Source organism: Aricia agestis, chromosome 12, assembly GCF_905147365.1.
Source record: "Aricia agestis chromosome 12, ilAriAges1.1, whole genome shotgun sequence".
NCBI lineage: Eukaryota > Metazoa > Arthropoda > Insecta > Lepidoptera > Lycaenidae > Aricia > Aricia agestis.
In genome coordinates, this window is record NC_056417.1 from 2,543,338 (window position 1) to 2,566,850 (window position 23,513).

The 23,513-nt window shown below is 38.9% G+C and overlaps 1 protein-coding gene across 1 annotated transcript in view; it reads right to left on the minus strand.

Moving 5' to 3' along the window:
• Positions 1 to 23,513, minus strand: part of LOC121732357 (protein tweety-like) — a 76,890-nt gene that overhangs the window by 13,429 nt on the left and 39,948 nt on the right. The window lies entirely within an intron of this gene.

Genomic DNA, 23,513 nt, shown 5'->3' on the forward strand with positions numbered 1-23,513 from the left:
AGCGAGCAGTGCCAAAATACAAAAAAAGATAAAAGAAATACACAAACATAGCAAATAAATTAATTTGTTACAAACAAACCGCATACTACACATAAATAAACACAAGTTACTATGTTTAAGTTATAAAAAATTCCTGAACAGCTCCTACACTATAATCGAATATAAAACTACTAGCTGTCCCGGCAAACGTTGTTTTGCCATATATATTTTTTTTGGTATGAAATACAAATTAAAAATAGATGTTGGCCGATTCTCAGACCTATTCAATATGCTCACAAAATTTCATAAGAATCGGTCAAGCCGTTTCGGAGGAGTATGGCAACGAAAACTATGACACGAGAATTTTATATATTAGAATTTTACAAAATATTCGTTGGGTTACTAAAATTTTATTATTACTATAAAAAAGTTTGCTATTAGTAGCTATAGTAATTAAAAGAAGATTATTTTATTTTCTAAAAGGTGACAATCTTGATTTCGTCAGAAAGGGTGCCTCTTACGCGATAGAAAAAGATCGCACATGTAGGCAAATATAATTGTAGGCGCGGTAGGAATTTGAACTTTATAGTATCGTAGCATGAGTTTTTTTAAACGGGTTGCACGAGTGGGAAATCTGTTGGTACTACTAATATATATTCTGTGGCCATGGCTGATTTACACTACTGTATAAACTGTATATTTCTATCTCACTACAGTCCGTTCAGTGTTATTTTACATCTGGCATGACCTTTACGACCTAAGCCATAAGGACCAATGAAATATACAAAAAAAACAGTAGAGGAACAATGACTAATTGTTGATTACTTAATTCATTAGAATACTATGTATTGACTTCATAGTTCATATTCATTCTATGACTATTGAGCCATTGTATGATGTTTCATTAACATTTGTTATTAACAATAATGACGTCATTATTGTTGATAACATGACAATAAGTTTGATTCAGACGTACAGTTTAACATTGCTTTAATAGCCATGGTAGATAAAGTCCAAACCACAAGCCTTAAAGGGGGAATTTTATATGAAAATGTGTGACTCGTGGTTTGGACTTTTTTTAGTAAGTAAGCAGGGGCAAACTTCTGTAGGTTCGTAAGTGCTACTCTATTTTTTTTTATGAAACAAACGGACAAACGAGCAAACGGGTCACCTGATGGAAAGCAACTTCCGTCGCCCATGGACACTCGTCAATTCACAGTTCACACATCAGAAGTGCTGCAGGTGCGTTACCGGCCTTTTAAGAGGGAATAGGGTAATAGGGGAGGGTAGGGTAGGGAAGGGAAGGGAATAAGGGAGGGTAGGGAAGGGAGTAGGGTAGGGGATCGGGCCTCCGGTAAACTCACTCACTCGGCGAAACACAGCGCAAGCGCTGTTTCACGCCGGTTTTCTGTGAGAACGTGGTATTTCTCCGGTCGAGCCGGCCCATTCGTGCCGAAGCATGGCTCTCCCACGTATAAAATCTCCCACGTATCTATGGCATGATTACTATCGAAAAGCTTGCATAGACCTATCAATGAAAATGAAACTAGACGTTCCACACGGCTCATTTTACCGCAAAAAAGTAGTCTGTGTCCTTTCTCGTGGTCTACTCGATATCTGTGCCAAATCAAATAAAAATCGGTCCGGTACTTCGTGAGATTAGCGCGTTCAACCAAACAAGCTAAAAAACTCTTCAGCTTTATTGTATTAGAAGGAAATTACCTCATATCGCCAATCGCTAATCGCATATCTATAGATCTACTATCTAGCAACAAAAAACCGTAACTCACCTTATGATAAGTCACGGTTTTTTGCTCCTACCAGTTTATACTAGTCGGACTCGTTGTGGTATCTACATCGTGGGTGTTTCTCACGGAGCTGTTGTTTAGTACAATACCATATCCATCATTTATGCTAATACTAGTTCTTTCTAGTACTTACTACTTAGACTCCGCTTATTTCGTATAACATTATTACAGGTAAAGAGTATATATTTTAACTTCAAGTCTTCTGGCAGATCTGGCAGATCCTGTCCTGATGCTATCACACACCTAAATAGTATTCATATTAATATAATACGTGAAATAAAGTGTAGCGGCCGATTTTTGCAGTTTTGCATCGAAATATATGGTTTGTAAACGAAATTTACTATATTGAATACCTACCTAGGCAACGAATGATTGTAAGAAACTAAGAAGGTAACATCACCTAGTCTAAAATCTAAACTCTATACGCAACGGACATCAGTCCTTCACCTTTGCCTTTGTAAACTGTAAAGATAAATAAATGGGCATTGTCCAAAAAAAATCACATGTACTTACTTTTTATATTTTTTTTCGTTAACATAGGGTATTTTAAGAATATAAATTCATCATCGGCGGCCAATTGACCTCTGCAGTATGTTTTAAATTTCCTTTCAATCTTATTTATAAGGGCTGGTTCGTCAAATGCAAGTTCTCATTATGTAAAAGCTGATACGAGAAGCTTACCAAAAGCGGGGGAGACTCCGGAACGAATAGAAGAAATGAAAGAAATGAATATAAGATGGATATTTAGAGTAAATATAAAACTGTTAATAATAAAACATCCCAAATTAACCTAGTTTGTAAAGTAGTTAAGAATAACATTCGCCATGCCCGTCCTAATCTACAAAAGAATAATAAACTTTATAGCTACACCGACACCGTTGATAGAGCATCAAAACAGTTTTAACCTAAAACGCGAACAATTTCTATTGTTCACCTGAAAGGATATGAAAGGATATATAGGAGAATTCTCGTGTCACAGTTTTTCTGCGCGAACTCCTTCAAAACGGCTCAATCGATTTTAATGAAATTTTTGTTTTATGTACATCGTTAGACCTGAGTATAGATTTTTATTTACTTTTTATATTGATACTAAAAGGCTGATTCTCCAAACCGCAAAATTTAGTTGTCCGGACGTATAAACTACCCGCAGAGTTACATATGTAGACCTTTGTATTTTTTTTTATAGTAATATAAGGTGTGATCTAACTGGGCCACTTAGGTTCTGTAGAAAAACTTAATTGTAAATATAATTAAAATTAATTTAAAGCTCGAAAAATTGATTCCCTGGACGTATCCTGTCCCCAGAATTCACTATAAATTCCCAAAAAAAACCCACAAATACGATGAAATTCTAATTTCTAAGTAAATAAATCGTAAGAGTATAAACAAAATATTTATAAAACAATTGTATATAAACGTATATATCATTATATAAATAGAAAAAGTCATTTTAAGATTTGTCCTGGCTTACATAGTGATTCCCTATACGCTTCACTTGGAGGCTCGTACCTCCCTAGTTATAAGAAGCACGTGGTTGCGGGTGCGCAGAGCGGGAGGTTCGGTAGCCCTCTAAACATCATGGAAGGAGGTCACACAATTCGTTGCTCTATTTCCGAGTTGCAAAGGAAAATATCTGATCTCCTTAACCTTAGTTCCTTACACAATTGATTCCCTATTCGCTAATTACAATGTAATTTCCAAAGTTAAGTTTGCTTAGACACGATGTAAACGACGATAATGATTATGGTTTTTAGTTAGGCTATTTATTGTTTAACCTACATGCACAGTTTTTGTACACCTCAGGAAAAACTAACTTTTTATCGATTCCCTCTACATACATTTTGATGATTCCCTGGGTATTTTAAGTAGGGAATCAAAATATTTTACATTTATTTACCTAATTGGTACATATCTGTTTATTTTCACTAAAACAAATGACATTATCTTCATATACTGATACAAATAAATGACACCAATAAGTAAGATATAAAAAAAAATATTCTTAAAGTCAAAATATTTCAAATAAATTTGTAGGCTACGGGGGGAGGAATTTAAAATAAAATTCTGGATGTACGAGTTAAGTCACAATATATTAACGGAAGACCACGAATAAGTACACTTCAGAAAAAACTAAAATCGACTCAAACAAAATCCGCCGACAATTCTCTTTTATATCATACCACGAAAAAACAGTTGAATTTCCAGGCGTCGCTTCGCCATAGACAAAACATAACTTCCTTTCTTTTTTTTACATTTCTAAAATGTGCAGTACGGTGGCGGTCGCGTCGCCAACAAAATTCATTTTCCGTTCATTGTATTTGGTTTTAACGAACAAGTTTAGTTTGAAGACAATTTTATACATGTTTATATTTCAATTGAATATGTTTATATAGCTGAAAAAGCTTTTTTCTATTAGCTTTGTTGATTCCCTAGGTAAGAAAAATTTAAATCAAAATATCTTCTACAATTGTGAAGTGAAAAAGGGGCCAAATAGATAATTATTTTTATAATTCACGTAAGAATAATAATATGCCATTATTGATTTAAAAAAAATATGCAGAAATAAAAATGTTCCAGGGAATCAACTAAATAATCCAAATCCGGAGAAATGCCCAAAAAAATAAATATAAACAACGTTACCCGTGTCAGCTAGTTTGTATCCAAACTTGATTGCTGCAATTAGGTAGAACATAAGAAAAATACTTTAATACAGTGAAACATTATACATTTTTGGAAGTCGCTTAAAAATCCCAACCAATCAATAGGCCGCTGATATCACCACCGAAAACAAGAAAACATAATATCATCCATCATATAAAAAGTATTTTCAAATATGGTGACCACCTGAGCGTTAATGCGATAGCAAACATTTCCATAAACGCCAGTCAAATTAAAGTGCACTAGGTTTACGTCCATAAAGCTAGCATGACAAAGTTAGCAAAATAACTGGGGACTGCGTTATTAATTAAGTACTAGCCATACAAATTCAGCCATGTTACTGTGACCTATACCCACAATCTGAACAATATTCATTACCCAACAATAGTCAATATCCTAAGACATCCGAAGAAACAATCGGACGAGGATGTTGGCAATCACGACCCTGGGCCTGGCCATCTGCGCTGGTCTAATTGGATAAACGCCGAGGGGACCAAATCTGACTTCCGACCGCCAGGCGGAACGTAAGAGCAGCGCGACGGAAACTGCCTACGGAGCGGATGATGCGTGATTTGTGAGAGATCATAAAGTGCTGGAATATCTAGCAAATATTACTATTTTCCTGACGATGTCTGCGAACGCATGTAGAGACAAGAAACTTAATCGGCCAAGTGCGAGACGGACTCGTGCACGAAGGGTTCCGTACCGTTACGCGTTATCGAGAGTGCATATTCCGTACGACGATTCTATAAGGGTTCAGTACCGTTATAGAGCAAAAATAGGCCAAAAATTTTGTTTTTTGTATGGGAGCTTCCCTTAAATTAAAAAAAAATTAAAGTACACATATTATAACAAAGGACTTGGTGAAAAATTCAATTGACTACCTGTTTCCATTATTGACATAGAGCAAAAAAGGCCGAAAATATCACGTTTGTTGTATGATAAATATTTATTTTATTTCATTTTTACAGAAATACACATTACACAATCTTTGACAGAAGTCTAGCTGTAGCGGTTACTGAGATACAGCCTGGAGACATACAGACAGACGGACATACATCGAAGTCTTAGCAATAGGGTCCCGTTTTTACCATTTGGGTACGGAACCCTAAAAAGATTGGATATTATGAGGGCCAGAAACAGAAATATGCAACGCTAAACTCCTCTAGCCGTTGCACATTACGTGATTCTGCACAACCTTTGCACAACCTACAAATCTCTTCTGAGTTGCGACTTGCAAATGTCCATAGCCTGTATATTGCTATAGTAGCAATACATAATATCTCGTATCCACTTAATAGTATCAATAGTGTAGAATTGAGTCTACAAACTATCTGTATTTTCTTTCAAAATCCACCACGGATTTGCTATTCGCTCTCTAATCATGCAAGCAGTAAGCTAACGAATTTGGATTGAGGACATGCCCGTGCCCCAATGCTATTGTGCCTCGTGGTCGATAATGACACTAACCCAATTATGACACAAGGGACTTAAATCCGATGAAAGCCAGGGCTAAACAACTGTGGACGTTGAACTTTAATCCCATTGCGCGATTGAGCTCTAATAGCTAAGATACCATCGAAGAATGAATGAATGAATATTTTTTATTGCATTTACACATAGGAACATAATATTATATAGAAATTCAAACTTAGTACTAATAACTAAATAAACACAAAAGGAAGAAAGTTTAATATGTGTCGTCTTTTTACGTTAACTCGCCTAAAATCCTGAACAACTCGACTGGTGATAGACCAATACCAAAGATTACGATTGTGCATATAGAATATAGATAAAGACAGCTTTGCATCTTCGTATAGCAATCATGGGACTATCGTGGAGAGAGCCAAACCTCACAAATCTACAGAAAAAAGAGACTTAGTGGTGGAAAGGCTACTTTTTATCCCGGCTACAAAATTATGAAGGAATAAGAAAGTTGGAGCTCTAATTAAAACACAGACCGACATTTCACGAGGGGCCCGGCCGCATTAATTGCCGTTTGGTTTTCCCTTAGCGCATGCGCACTCGGCGCTCGCCAACCCAGAAGGAACAATCACTCATTTACGCGGCCACCATACGGGCGTTTCATCATCGCGTTACCGACACATAATAGTCACGACTCACGACTGTTAGTTGAATAGCGCATTAACAGCTTAATTTTCGGCGGGTTCAAATATTTCACCATCATACACTAGACAAAACGGAAGTTGGTTTTCCTAACATAAGTTAGAAAACAAACAGCCAAAGGCTAGCATCCAGTAAAATTTTTGAATATTTATAATATTATGGTCTTTGTGATGGTGACAACATTGAGTATCCACTTTACAATACTGTGCCCTACAAGTCCAACTAAATAACTCTACAGTCTCTTTAGCTCTACAAGGTTTTCTAATGTTGTCAACGAAATGGTCCAAGTTATAATGTTTGCTCAGCAATTGGGCTTCAATCATTGGGCACCGTTTCACTTCATTGGTCAGAACTCTAATCACTTGCTCTCCAACCCTCTTCAATTTCTTCATGTTTTTTTTAAAAAGTTCCTGAAATAAAATATTTATTATGTATTTTACCAAATAATTTTCTTACGAATTGATTTTTTTCTGCGTTTATCTAACTCTGGTATAAAAGTGGCCTTACCAAAGAACAAACCCAAAGAAGAAGTAAAAGACAAGAAGCGCTTTGTACACGCCACGCTATTAGTACACAAGATTAATTGTTCGCTAACAATTTCAACGAGCGTGCGCCTAATGAAAAGGTAAGTGATACACACAGGTGCCGAAATCGAGAGTGCATATTCTGTTCGACGATTCTATTATTGAATTTGCTTCGTCTCTTGTTGGATCCAGTTAGTTTTCTATCAATCAGCAAAATAGTATCTATATATATTAAACTCAAAGATGACTAACTGACATGGTGATCTATCAACGCACAGCCTAAACCACTGGACCGATCGGGCTGAAATTTGGCATGCAGGTAATTGTTATGACATAGGCATCCGCTAATTTTGATCCGCTTTTGATACATTCCACCCCCGAGGGGTTAAAATAGGTGATGAAAGTTTTTATATAATATTACTTCTTAACGCGAGCGAAGCCGTGGGCAAAAGCTCGTCTTCATATATGCGTGAAACAAACGTACGTTTATACGTAGGTTTCACCAAAACCATGGCATACACTTGTTGCTGATCGGTCGAAACTCCAATAAGTCAATACAAGATGTTTAACAGTATACATTTTGTATTTTATAGGATCCGGCCTAGATCGTTTATATTAATATTTTCTTAATCCTTCGAGCGTGGATTCTTGGAAATCTATTGTTATTCTATTGTGTCTCGCTCACCGGTGAGCTTATGGGGCTTGATGGGATAAAATAAAAAAATTGGGGTACAGGTATTGGCCACTCATGACACTATTTCCTTACAGATAAGACAACTGAAGATGACACCCACCATATCCTTTGGTGCAAACTATAAAGGAGTGAGAACGATGGAACTGCTAAACAAAAATTACCGTAACTGTACTTAAATAGACTATTATATTCGGCTCGGTGCTCGACATAATTTTCAAGTGTAATCGTTTTATGCCTTGACAAAAGTTTTCCATCTGCACAAATTCGCGCGAGTTTTTAATGCCTAAATTATTTTGACCCGGTTTCCGAATATACCTGAGCTGCTTTATGTACGAAACTGCTATTAAAATTTTGTATGACGTTAGTAGGACTAGCGCAAACGACTTTTGTGACGCGTTAGAAGCGCAAACAACTTTTGATCGTGCAACAAAAAAGTGTATTCATCTTGCAGCTGCCGAACTTTGTGGTGGCGGCTCTGGATTGTGGTTAAGAATAACTCAGTTAAAAAGCTCAACCTATAGTATTATTATATTGCAACATTTTATGAAACTTATGAAACATGAAGTTGTGTAGAGAGACAAAAGAGAAATTTTCTGATAAAAAGGAGTACTTATCTTTAGAGATCTACAAAAGTAGATCTGCGTTTCAAGTCCCAATCCTTGGCCGCTGGCTTTAAGTATATTCTAAGCCAGTTTCAATAAACATCTACCTCTATCTCTACCTTATTTGTACAGCTTACAGCTGCAAAACGTTTGTATCATTTCTCATTGGTTTCGGCGACCATGACTATATCTTAAGGGTACAGATCGCCGAAACGCATGAAAGCAAACATAATTGCAGAGCGCAGCATTGGAAGACATAGCAGACGCACGCAGCATAGGTATTTCTGCAGCATTCGTACAGAGCACAGCATCAAAACCCTACTCCAAATAAGCTTTCTCTGCGACCATGGGACCTGAACAAAACCCTTCATCGAATCAGCTTTCTCTACGACCATGGTCCTCAAGCAGCATGGCTTTAGTTCCTACAATACTCGACCACGTGGTCTTCACGGTGGTGAATGAGGCGCGGCCGTTCGATAGCGCGGAGGCTGCGCGCTGCGCCCCGCTCAAACTTGACCTCCCTCCACCCGGACACAGAATACGTGGAGACAGAAAACTGGCATAACGCTCTTATGTGGGGGTATTACCGAAATTCCTTACTATGTTTTTGGGAGAAGGTGTTTAAAAGTTATATCAGCGCTCGAAAACATCAAAAGTAGAAATAAATATGAAATGTGAACACCATCGAAAAAAAACCAATGATATTATATCAAAATTTTTCACGGTTAATTTAATATGATAGTCCGCTACTTTGTAGTCATTTATACGTGGGAGAGCCATGCTTCGGCACGAATGGGCCGGTTTCGCCGAGTGAGTGAGTTTACCGGAGGCCCAATTCCCTTCCCTATCCTCCCCTATTCCCTTCCCTTCCCATCCTTACCCTTCCTATTACCCTATTCCCTCTTAAAAGGCCGGCAACGCACCTGCAGCTCTTGATGAAGAAGAAGAAAAAGATGATCTGCAATAGTATAGGACAAGTCTATAAATAAGTAGAAACAAACTTTTTTAAAAATCCCCCTTAAAAAACCCTCAAAACGTACCAACATTCCGTGATATCGCGCCTAAGCAGACCGAGTCATTACAGCTTGCCTGCTGTCTCTATTTATTCTGTACCTCCCCGGCCACAGCACCGGGAACCACAGGGACCACGGTTCGTGCCAATTACTCGTTCTGTACGCACGAGATCCTAATCGGATGAACCTCGACGCAGCCAACGTTCAGGCAACTGAAAATACGCCAGTGATATGCAGAGTACGATTTTACATCGGATCCAATTTAATCGACACGATACAATTAAGCCCTTTTGCTTGCTACTATGTGATTATCGTTTAACGTCAGTAACCAACTGAACCTTCGGACAAAGTACGGCATGAATTTGGAAGCTGAAGGCTTCTGTCGCGTTAAGAAATGTATCATGTATTATATTTACTTAGACTTTATTAAGCTTCACTGAATGTTTCCAGCTTGAATGATAACAGCACAGGTCTCGCTTCAGAAATATATTTTCTTTATCTTCATTTAATACCTTGTCGTTTCGTCGAATACTATGTTTACTAAATTCGACATTTTCTCGTACGTCGACATTTTGGTATTTCGAAATTAGAGCTGGCGCGCACTACGACTTTTTGTCGCGCGACTATTTTACCGACCGACCAAAATTCAAATAAAATGTTACTTTATAAAATAGGCTATAGGTTTCATTTTCCACCGAAATTTGTCTAGCGACCCATGCTGCCGCTGCTTTTCAATGGCGTAGAGCAAAATGAAACCTATATAAGCTATAGCTTATGTCATAAAGTGGTGGTGATAAAGGTTTCATTTTGCTCTACGCCATTGAAAAGCAGCGGCAGCATGGGTCGCTAGACGGTGGAAAATAAAACCTATTATAGCCTATTTTATAAAGTAACATTTTATTTGAATTTTGGTCGGTCGGTAAAATAATCGCGCGACAAAAAGTCGTAGTGCGCGCCAGCTCTTGCTGCTCCAAATATTTCGTTGGAATCTGCCTCAAATACTACATCACATCTACGCGCCTAGTCTGTGCAATATTTGCTCTTGCAAGATAAAATCTACTAGTACGATAAAGCACGGAATTTAGACGAAAATTAGGTTACAACGATCTACTACGAAAAATGATCTTGTATACCCGAGGAAATTGATTCCTAGGTAGTTGACAGACCTACGTCGTTTGGTCGGCATGTCAATTCAATGTAGCTAACATCTCTGTGATCGGCGGTCGGATGAGTTTGGCTTAAGGCCCAGTAAGTCCCTAAAATAAGCAGGTCGATGTCTGTCAGTACGAATATCGACGTTAAAGACATTAAAATAACATTCATATCAGCGCGCCTTGTACAGTGGCTGTTACGCGCTCGCCGCGTGCCTTGATGATAGAAAATAGGAGTAAAAACCTTTTGTTTTTAGTATTACACAATTCACAAATCAAATATATCAAATCGTTTACGTTAGGTTACGACACATATACTACATTTTTTGTTTTTTCTAGAAAGTGTGTAATTTAGCCATAAAATGATTTAATTATGAAAAACAGCATTATAACAGTCATCTTTAAGATTTTTTTCCATCATTTTTCAAATTGTGTACTGATATATACCTTTGCGTATAGGAAATTTTCTCAATTTTAAAACGGTACTTATTTTATACTTAAAAAATGACATTTCCTTTACCAAAAACGTGTTTTAAAAACCCATTTTACGTAGTTGCAACAACCACAGCGCCTTAAGAGTCCGGGTGCCATCTCCAAATCTCGTGCGTCCAAACGATGGGGATAGTAAATCTAAACTGAAAAATGAAACAGAAAAACCCGATGACCCTGAATTTTTCTGACAATTCCCTAATTTTCGTCCTCAAGTAGAAGAAGCAGCAAACACTCTAATGGTTTTTTTTTTTTAATGAAATAAGAGGCCAAACGAGCAAACGGGTCACCTGATGGAAAGCAACTTCCGTCGCTCATAGACACTCGCATCATCAGAAGAGCAGCAGGTGCGTTGCTGGACTTTTTAGAAGGAATAGGGTAGTAGGGGAGGGTAGGGAAGGGGATTGGGAAACGAAAGCGCTGTTTCACGCCGGTTTTCTGTGAGAACGTGGTATTTATCCGGTCGAGCCGGCCCATTCGTGCCGAAGCATGGCTCTCCCACGTCAAAATAACGCTGTACAATAATATCGGTGTTCGCCGCAGCCGCATTTAAACCCCCCATTCAGCTGAACAATGGGGCGGCGTGAATGCTACGGAGTACGGATGCTGCAGCTATGACGTCAGCACTCAGCACCAAATACGTTCACACCATAGATCAAGATAGATACCGCATGTGGCTCCATTTGTATGAAAACGAGCGTGCCACTTTTTTCCTACCTACTGTGAGTTGTGACGTACCGATGATAAGAAATGTGTCCATTGTCTAGGCCAACGTTTCTATTTGAATTTCTACAGCTCAATACGGCACTTTTAGGCATTTTTAAAATTCCGATTGACGTCCGATTCCGATAGCAGACTAAAGAACAGACTTTCGAAAGACGAGCATTGCTCGTCGTTTGGGAACGCGACATGGCACGCGAAGTACATACACATGCGGTATCTATCATGATCTATGTCTGTGGTTCACACTCACACCATTTGCATATTCATTTCAATAATTATATTCCGCATGCAATTACTGTAACTTAATCGCAACTGTTGGAAATACAGTTAGGTGAATTAAAAAAAAAATAGCATTTTCCATCTTTCATTCGCATCTTCACAAAGGACTACAGTTCAGTCTTTTGTGAAGGATAGAAGATGCTATTAGTAAATGCAAAGAAGTTAAGATCCCACATTGATGAATGCACCAACTAAATAGAGGTCAACGAAAGACATAACAATCAACTAGTATTACTCACATCACTCATCGAATCCGATTGTGTATTTCTGTTGCCGCTATAACAACAAATACTAAAAACAAAATAAATGAAATATTTAAGGGGGCTCTCATACAACCAACGTGATTTTTGTACTATTTTTTGCTCGACATCAATAAGGGCAACACATAGGTTTTTGAAATGTTCACAAAATACTCAGTTGTATTTGTACTTTATTAATTAATAATAAAATTTTAATAAATTAAATAATAAAGGGGGCTCCCATACAAAAAACACAATTTTAGCCTATATTTGCTTTGTAGTGGTACGGAACCAACCAACTCGCACTTGGCCGATTTTATTTATATTCATACTTAATTTCCATATACTTTACATTGGAATCAGTTAAAAAAAGCTAAAAATAACACAGGCATTAAACATTCACAAGACAAAATAAATTAATTTATTTCATTGAAATAAAACATTATAGGGAATAAACCCGGCTAGAAGAACCGGCGTATGAACTTCGCGCAGGGCCACCATTCAGGAAAGAGTAGAAAATTATTGTTCTTTAAACATTTTTTGCTTGAAAGAAGACTAAAACCTTAGTCCTAATGATTATCTAGGTTCTAAGCAAAGGGCTTAGAACCTAGATAATCCTTAGGAATGAGTTGAACATAAGTCTTGAATCCAGACATAGCGCAGCCACAGTCGCAATTACAGAGCTATCAGACCACAGAGCAATAACTCATTGGTATCACGTTACGTCTCACTCGGTTACATGATCGGTTAACCTGGTTAGCTGGTGACTGCAAAAACTGCTCCTAAACTGGTATAATTTGCCTCCGTTTAAGGATTTGTTTGGATACTGAGTTTTTACAAACCTTTTAGGAAAGTTCAATGAATCAATTACGAAACCCGCTGCGACAAATTAAACTGCCAATGGCGCAATGTGCAGTTGGTATTAGATTTTCGTAATGGAACATAATACTAGGGTGAAGCCAAACGAGCGTAATTTGTGAGTCGCAGAATTTCGGTCGAGTAAATATCTTTTCATACAAATCATGATTCACAAAATTACGCTCGTGTGAATCAAACAGGACTTTAATTGTATGAAACTGAATGCAGCAGAATTTCTACCAGCCAAAATTCTGCGACTCACAACTCACAAATTACGCTCGTTTGGGATCACCGTTACCTACAGGTCCTTATCCACGTTGGGCTTTGATGGAGAACTATTGCCACCATGACTGCGAAGCAGCCCATGCGTGATGGGACTTCCATCATTGGCAATCATAGACTAATATTAGACTACTGTTCATAATTGATTTTATTGGTCCATCATGAGCAAATATTGAAAGACCGCATTACATATTTCATTTCAAGGTCATAACTTTAAGTCCCAAGTTAAACTGGATACTGATGTCCCAAAATGACAGAAAAATCCATTATTCCTGCCTTAAAATAAAGTCACAAAAACACAGGACTGCCCAATTTTGTTTCTTCAACTACCATATTTAAAGCATTCAACATCGTCCATATCTCATTATTAAGAAAACAAAAAGTCCAGTAACAATACCATTATCCTCCAGTGCTGATTTCCCAAATGAGGCGGTACACCGTACAGCGAATCGGCGACCTACTTCCCACTCCCCAACCCCGTCAAACTTTACTATTACCCTCTAAACACGAAGTACAACGACCTCCCGAAAATTTCAATCCATTACGAGTCTCGAAATTTCCACATTACGACAGTTTCATTTATACTTTTTCATTAAGTAATGCCGAAGCGGATATGTGAGGCTTTTTGCGGCTTTTCGTGATTAATTAAGTTGCACATCCTTTCGATATAATATTATGGCAAATAAAAAACCGCCAAGAAGCGAATAAGAACCGTCATAAAAAACCGTAGTTTAATGGTCTCTAATGACGGTTTTTTAATTCGATTTTGGAAATTTAAACATCATTTGCGATTACTTAATCGAAACAATCGATTGCTAATAATAATCGGTTTATCTTAGACGTATGTAATACGATATCTAAACGCATCAAAGGGTGTTTAGATCGAGTGATAGTCAAGGACTATCGCTAAAAGTCAAGTCTTTAGTTCTTTACCGATGCGGGCTCTTAACAGCGTCGATTGCTCGAGGAGTTTGTAGGATCAACGGAAAATACTGGAATGTTGCTATTAAATAAATATGATGTCCCTTACCTATATATATACAAATGGATTTTCAATTGTGTTAGTATCGCTAAAACTCGAAAACGGCTGAACGGATTGGGCTAATTTTAGTCTTAAAATATTCGTAGAAGTCCAGGGAAGGTTTTAAAGTGACACGAAGTTCACCGGGACAGCTAGTATATTAATAATTATAATATTATTAACACATTAATGCTCCTTGACGATAAAAAAGCGCTGCGCAACAAAATGAGTTATACAAAGCCATTTACAAATCAAATAAAATTAATTTCTGATCCACCCGAAAACAACATTTAATACCCAGATATTGGAGATCCCATGTAACACGATACTGAAGACATTAGTGGATTTCATAGTGATATTGGCGATATTATTGGTTAAGGCAATATTGATAATGATATTGGCGATAATGATGATATTGACGATACTGATGATGACTCCAAATCAATAGATACGGTACAATGAGACGACAAGGGAGGCACTTTCACCGAGAGCGTGGATCGTGATGCCGAATGCCGATAAACCTACATGTTTATTGTTTATTGTTGTGTCAGAGTGTTACGGAGGTTCACGTTGGGTGTGAGTGAGAAGTATAGAGCGATTCTACCCGAGTGCACAAGAAGAAGGTTATTCTACGAGGCACGCTTTAAATCCTAAGCAGTAAGATTGTAGGATTTAAGCGAGAGATCTAATGATACCTTCATTAGATTCGGTTGCCGTGAGAGTGTGTACGTGACCATCTGGTCTTTGCTTTGTAAAGTTTTTTGTTAATTTTTTAATTGGTAAAAATAGCACTTTACTACAGCGTTCATTTTACTACTTAATTAAAGATGTAAATAACTTGCAAATGGATCATGTCCGCACGACTGTCTTCCTATTGGAAAAGCAGTTTATTTTATTTTGTCGCTAGTCGCTACCGCCTCTGACTTGTCGCCTTGGTCCATATTTGTGGTACAATAAGTTTGAAAACTTTAAGAGAACCACTTTTGTTTTGGACGTTTTTGAGCGCGGCACCATTTAGGGACCATGTACCTCATTCACATTACATCTTAACTCCTAAAGTACTTGCCAAGTGTAACTTGTGAAATTCACAAGCTGGGCTTGCACACACGGTGAACAGAAATGTTTCTATCAACAAAAATATTTTACCATAGGGCCTGGGGCCATACCACGAAACAGTTTTGAGACTCAATCAATCGAACGAAAATGCCCCATCCTACTGTAACAAACGTGAAATGACGTTGTTAGAGCAGGACGCGGTATTCTCGTCCGATTGTTTGAGTCTCAAAACTGTTTCGTGGTAGGCCTACTGGTTACACCGACCTACCGAGAAGAGAGGCGGACAGTTCTCTCGGCCAATCTAATTGTCTGTTTGTACAGTCTCGCCACTATCTCACCAGTCTCAAGTAGGGTTGTTTGATGGACCCATATCTTCTGATTTCTCGTGTCAGATATTTAAGATGGAAACGATGACCGCATTGGAAAAGGACTCAAGAAAGATACATAGTAAAAATAAATATTATGGACTTAAAACATCTCTCTCAGTGCATGGCATCAGGCATGGTCATGAATAGTATCGCGGTATACTCATGCAATACAAAAATTAAAATCAATTTGTGATAGATCGAAATGGTCAATCAGCGATTCGACTAGCCGTCCATACAGTCCCAGACCAAACTGGATTCTTATTTACTGAGAATAAACAGAGATCACATAGGCTCGAAGCCTATTTTCTGGGGATTTACTTCTCGAACCTCTCTCGCTACGCCGTAAACCCTGAAATTGATTCCGACGAGATTGTATTGGAGAGCAAAAGTTGACGTTTGCCGTATTAAACTTTTTGGTTACTTGTGCCAATCTGGGTCATTGCTAATCCTGCTTATACCTACTCTTTCATATTTACGAAAAACGAGAGAGAAGTCAAGGGGATTGTCATTGTACTGATTTGTGTTAATAATATTATGGACCGGATTGACTAGGCCGTCGTCGGTAGCTCTAGAAATTGAGTCTTAAAAAATCATCAGTCATCACTTCATCAGTCATCACTCATCACTCATCATTAATGAACTCTGACAGTTCCGTCCCGTTCTACGATTTCTTTTTAGACTAAAGAGGCTTATAAGGTATCATGTTTATTCGTTTTTCAAGTGTTGGTAATCGTTGAAAAAATAAAACTGCGATAAAAATCTCATCTTTTAATTAAAACAAAGAAGAAAATATTTTTACACAAAAATACGAATCTCGTGATCCCCAGACGCGAGAACGGCTCGAATTTAATACAAAGACTGACGGAACTAAACTTTTTTTATTTATTTTTTAACTCGCTTACTTTGTTCATTTCTACAGCCTTCAGAAATGAACAAAGTAGCTCCACACTGGGCCATGATATTTATGATGATTTTATTTTTTATGAAATAAGGGGGCAAACGAGCAAACAGGTCACCTGATGGAAAGCAACTTCCGTCGCCCATGGACACTCGCAGCATCAGAAGAGCTGCATGTGCGTTGCCGGCCTTTTAAGAGGGAACAGGGTAATAGGGGAGGGTAAAGATGGGAAGGGAAGGGAATAGGGTAGGGGATCGGGCCTCCGGTAAACTCACTCACTCGGCGAAACACAGCGCAAGCGCTGTTTCACGCCGGTTTTCTGTGAGAACGTGGTATTTCTCCGGTCGAGCCGGCCCATTCGTGCCGAAGCATGGCTCTCCCACGTATAAAATGATATCGTTATGCTGGGCACACGTAAACGAACATGTATGCTACACATTCATCATCGCTTGTATTGGTTTATCATATTGTGTCCATCATGAAAGGACGTGCAGAAAAGGAAGACCAAGTAAAAGCGTCTTATTTTAAGCAATTTAAATTATCTGTGATTTCTATTTTCTAATAGCGCCAAAGTTACTTTATTCTAGAGCTTTCCTCTCATGCATTACAAATCTGACAAATCCAAACCTTATTATTATAATGAGTAGGGATCAAAAGACATAATAATAACATTATTATGATCCACAATTCCCCGATTCAGTTAGTCATGTTTGCTGACAGACTTATGAATCATGATCGATGGTTCATGGTCCCTAACGAATCCAGCGGAACCAATCTGTAATACAGTGGTAATACTGAGGCAGCTGCCGACATAGTAGCGCATAATACTATGTCGGCAGCTGCACCCGTAGCATGGCTACAGTAGAGATGCGAAAGTATAGCGGATACAAACTGCGGATATAAACTGAAGATGCCGTTCCAATCTTTACCGCGGCTAGCCGCGATCAAAAAAAAAATCTAATATAATGCCACTTTATGACATAGACATAGTCCTAAAAATTCAAATAAAATCCTACTTTATGACGTAGACTATAGAACTCTATGTCACAAAGTGGCATTTTAATCGAATTTTTGTCGATCGCAGCTGGCCACGGTAAAGATCGGAACAGCACCTTCAGTTTATCGCCACAGTTTATCCATACTTTCGCATTTCTACTGTAGCCATGCTACAGGTGCTGATAACTACTGATTTCGAGATAATAATATATAATACTAATTACTATGTACAGCTATACAAGTATACAAGCAGCTGCTTGAATACTTTGATGAGGTGATAATCTGCATTGGATGCGTGATTGTCTCACAAGGAATATGTCAGTCCAGATGATCCACAGATACACGTCTTTGCCTAATTTCTCGCCAGTCGCGTTGGCGTCGGTTTATAAGCATCGCATCGAAATTTTAAAGAAATAAAACAGATAATACTGCTATTGCGCACACATTTGGGCACTATAAAATGGCTTCAGGGTAGCTGGTCTGATTTCAATGAAAATTATACGTGGGAGAGCCATGCTTCGGCACGAATGGGCCGGCTTGACCGGAGAAATACTCGTTCTCACAGAAAACCGGCGTGAAACAGCGCTTGCGCTGTGTTTCGCCGAGTGAGTGAGTTTACCGGAGGCCCAATCCCCTACTCTTTTCCCTTCCCTTCCCTTCCCATCCCTACCCTCCCCTATGAACCTATTCCCTCTTAAAAGGCCGGCAACGCACCTGCAGCTCTTCTGATGCTGCGAGTGTCCATGGGCGACGGAAGTTGCTTTCCATCAGGTGACCCTTTGCTCGTTTGCCCCCTTATTATATTTAAAAAAAAAACTATGCCGTCACTCGTCAACAGATGATGTAGAGATGCAAATGCGACTTTACGAACTCAATATATTGTAACATTTTTAAGCACTTTTCGAAAAACCAATAAATAGATTCATACATAAACTGCCCATCCATTCACACAGATATGAGCGATTAAGTGACAAAACGCATATCAACCATCGCGTTGGGCACGGAGCGACACTTTCTCCCGCGAGTGCGAATGTCGATCGATATGCAAATAAAGGTCGCCAGGCTCTACTGCTGACTCATGTGTCGAACACCCTGTATAAGGTTTGCAGTCACAGAGTAAAGAGAGGCAGAAGCCAAGCATATAATATAATCGCTGTTTAACATTTGTGTATGAACCCACAAAAATGTGTTGATTAATGCACATTGAGTTTTGAAAGCAGTGTCTTTCTAAGTTATCTAACAACTGCATTGAAATTGAACAAGACTGCATTCAAAACTCAATACGTAATTATTAGTGGGTTGATACACGAATGCTTAACATCGTCCATATGTGCAAAATCAGCTGCGAAACTTCAGTCGCATACTTCGGCAGTGTGTTCAGACCTGTGGTTAAGCCACTAAGCCTCTACGATAAGATGTGTGTCTGTATTGTAAAGGCTTGCAGCTTTGAATGAAGAAAAGCAGAAGCAAATCACATGTGTGCTTTATAAGGTTCATTACATGTTTCACACCACAAGGATTCGAGCTAGGATTTAAATGGCCTCAGCATTGTTTTGGAATGAGTCGTTTCGCATTGCGAAATTTTTTTGCTGTGACATTCCCTTAATTCTTACGCTTCGAATAAAGACTACATTTTTGAACCTTCATTCTCGATGGTAATTGGACAGATCACAGAAGCTGCATTTTACTGCGATGATGCGAATGCTACAATTTACATACTGCGTAAATTTTCATTTCTTCGAGCTTCGAGTGCGAAACATGGCAGTACTTGTCGTCTGTCTCTACATATTATGTGGTCCACTACTGGCTTTACGGGTCAAACACCCTGTACAAAGGCATGCCAGTTGCAGTAATATCGCGAACCGTACACGGGCATTCCAGATCCATAAAAATGCAATGAGCGTAAACCTCGATTCGCGGATTTAATTTTCGATTAAACCGTAAAGGTGTCGGAATCGTGCGTTCGAAATACCAATTATATTGGTATCTTTAAGATCCATACTAATATTATTGAAAATGTGTCTGTATGTCTGTCACTTTTTGACGCCCAAACCGCTGAGCCGATTTTGCAGAAATTTGGTATGGAGATGCTTTGAGTCCCGGGAAAGGACATGGATATTTTTAAAAAAAATACAGTTCTCGCGCGATAAACGAATTTTGGCGCAACGGAGTTGCGGGCGTCATATACTTCTAGTAATAATTAATACTTAAATAAAATTTCGACGACTTCTGGCTTCTAGCGTGAGGTCATCAGTAAAGAGAAACAAAAACGTGTAGAAGATAAATTTGATTTCCTTATTAACTTGTGCAAATTTTCTACACTTTGGTCGTGTACGCGGTAAAAAACGTCAGTTTACTATGTATACGTGGGAGAGCCATGCTTCGGCACGAATGGGCCGGACCGGAGAAATAAACCGGAGAAAACCGGCGTGAAACAGCGCTTGCGCTGTGTTTCGCCGAGTGAGTGAGTTTACCAGAGGCCCAATCCCCTCTCCTATTCCCTTCCCTTTCCATCCCTACCCTCCCCTAATACCCTATTCCCTCTAAAAAGGCCGGCAACGCGCCTGCAGCTCTCCTGATGCTGCGAGTGTCCATGGGCGACGGAAGTTTCAGGTGACCCGTTTGCTCGTTTGCCCCCTTATTTCATAAAAAAAAACTACTAGGCAGTACCTACGCAAATAGGTATGTTAAGTATACTATGTGTATAGTGTGGGGGACAATTATTTTAATTATGCTCTGAGCCTAAAATGCGGATAGCAGTGAATCGAAATACTCAGAAGTTCATTTCAGTAATGCGTTCGTAGAGCCGGTACGTATGCGTAGGCCACGAAAACCACGATATAAAAAGCAAAAATTAAAAGTGAATATAATAAAATATAGAGAACATGAAACTAAATTTCAATTGATCACGAACTGAAATGGCAACAATGGTTTTGGACTCCAAAACTTGGACAATCTTAGAAAAAAGCTATTAGCTTTTATTGAATTTTATTGAAGATTTTTTTATGTTTTGTGAAACGAATGCCCTCTGATAGACGTACGCTTGCTTTTTATCTACAGTTATGGAAGGGGGTCTACTCTTTCTTGTCTAAACTAAAATTTCTGAACGTAATCACGATCGAATTGTAGTTTTTTCGCCGTATATTTTCACAGACAACGTAACACCTAAAATACTATAACCACAGCCACACACATTTTCATTCCATTTAATGACGTTTTAATACTTGGGTCTGTTTCACCACTTCCTGATAAGTGTCGGATAGGCGATTCACAACTTTTTTCACAGATTCTCCATACTTGATCTGTCAAGTTAAGTGGTGAACAGCCTATTCGGCACTTATCATGAAGTGGTGAAACAGGCCATAAGTTGTGGAAAACCTATCCGACACTTATCAGGAAGTGGCGAAACAGGCCCTTAATGTGATCGACCTTTTTTGACAAGCTGCAAATCCTATTTGCTGACTACTGTGGTCGTATCCTAGCGGCATTTGTATCCAACTTCCTGGCCATACGCAGGTACGCGTGAAATACAGATCCATTATCTCCCATCGATTACAGTGATGGCGGCTGGCGTCCAAATGACAGGCGTAATGCCGCGAGACGAGCAATTAACACGACCGTTATCGTACAAGGTCGATGTTAGATAATGTTACAGCTAAGGTATTCAGTAATATGTGATTAAAACCTTATTCCGTTTGATGTTAATGTAAGGTGTCGGTTGGCAGCAGACGACATGAAGCAACCGCAGACGGCTTGTCGTCGCAACATTTATTCATAGCAAGGACGACCTCTGTGGCTCAGTGGTGAGCGCGTCGGTAGCTCAAGCCGGGGGTCGCGGGTTCGAATCCCGCCGACGGAACAAATAGTTTTCAAAGTTCCCGGGTCTGGATGTGTATTAAATATGTGTATGATATAATAAAAATTTTAAATATATGTATAGTATAAAAGTATTAAATATATTTCCGTTGTCTGGTACCTGTAACACAAGTCCTTTAGGTACTCAGCACGGGGCCAGACTGACGTGGTGTGAAGCGTCCATAGATATAAAAAAAAAATATGCATAGAAACCAGTAGTATCGCGACGACATGTCGTCTGCTGCGTCTTCATGTAGCCGGCTTCCAACTTGTACCTTTAGTCTTTAGAGCGACCGCAGACTTACAATTTCAAGTTGACCAACTAAATCGCATAGTATACCAATAGGCAATAGCTATAGTGACTTATATGAGAGCTCGCACATTGCATTCAACTAAGGGAGATCGCAGACGACACACTATTTGTGTGATCGAGTCTGCGGCGCACATACAGTCGGCATGGCCGGGTCGCGCCATATACGATCACACAAAAAGTGTGCCGTCTGCGATCTCCCTAAATTGTACAACTAAAATATAATTGGACACCAATCGTAATAAGAACCGCGATTCCTTTCCGATTACTTACAAATTAAAAAGTGGTCCAATTAAATTGTGAAACTACGCAAGCAATTTAGTTGTACGATAGTCGGCCAACTTGAAATTGTAAGTATGCGCTCTTAGGCTCGATTTATATGCGACCGCCCGAACGCGCGGTCTGTGTTTAGGGGCCTTATTCAAAATTCAAGCCAACCAATACAAAATCCAACGATTTCTATTTTAACAATAAAAAATGAACAATTTAAACCCTGTGGAACCTGCCAAATAGATGAGCTACAAAAGAGAACTTTTTCTATTAACTTTCACGCTTGATTACGTTAGTGGGTCTAGTTTTTAGAAAGATCAGAAATCAGTCGGGTCGCAACCTAGTTCATAGAATACAATAGACCGTACAAAACTAAAATAATGAGCACTGCGCAATGAATAGACAGGAAAATATTAGTTTAACAATTTCGGAATGAGCACAGAATAGAGAAGACAAAAAGTGTTCTAAAATATTCGCTCTACAATAACTTGGTCGACAAAAAGTAAAAACTGTATTACAGCGAGGCCATATTGCTCTGTAGCGTTGCGACTTGCATTGCGTCACCGCAGCGTTGACACTCTAAAATCTAACGTATAAATTCGCTCTACAATAACTTAATATGGTCGACAAAAACTGTTAGAGCGAGGCCATATTGCTCTGTTGCATTGCGACTTGCAGTGCGTCACCGCAGCATTGACGCTCTGACGTATAACATACTAAAGATATTATGCCGCATACATGAATAGCGTCGTCAGACTCTATGCATCGATGTGGTTTTGGCAGAACATTTGGGAATGTGGGTCGCTAAACTGTCATTAATTACTTATTAGTCATTACACATAAGTACTACGTCAACAGCCAGGATCAACAACGGCATCCAACCATGAAAATCCTTTAATACGATCTTGAAGAGCCCGGGGTACGTACCCCGGGCTCGTGCTAAAACTGCTTTGGTATCCCTAAAGAGCTAACCTTGACAACGAAAGCTGTCACCGTCTTATAAGCTTTCGGGCGTCGCGACAACGCAAATATGGCCTACAAAACGGTATTCCAACGCATCGCAGACCGCAGTGCAATGAAGCAATGTGGCTTCACTCTTAAAATACAAAGCGAATGTAAAGTCATGCCGTGAACAATCCCGCGTTCTCCACAATTAAAGTAGAGATTCCTTGGCGCCTTTCGAAAAGCGACTCTTTCCACGTGGATTCTTACAATTTATAAAGAAAAACTTCGCAAATCGCAATATGGCACAAATAAAAACCTCACTTCCTCGCTTTTCCCATTTTCTAAGGAAGTCAAATACCGAGGCGTTT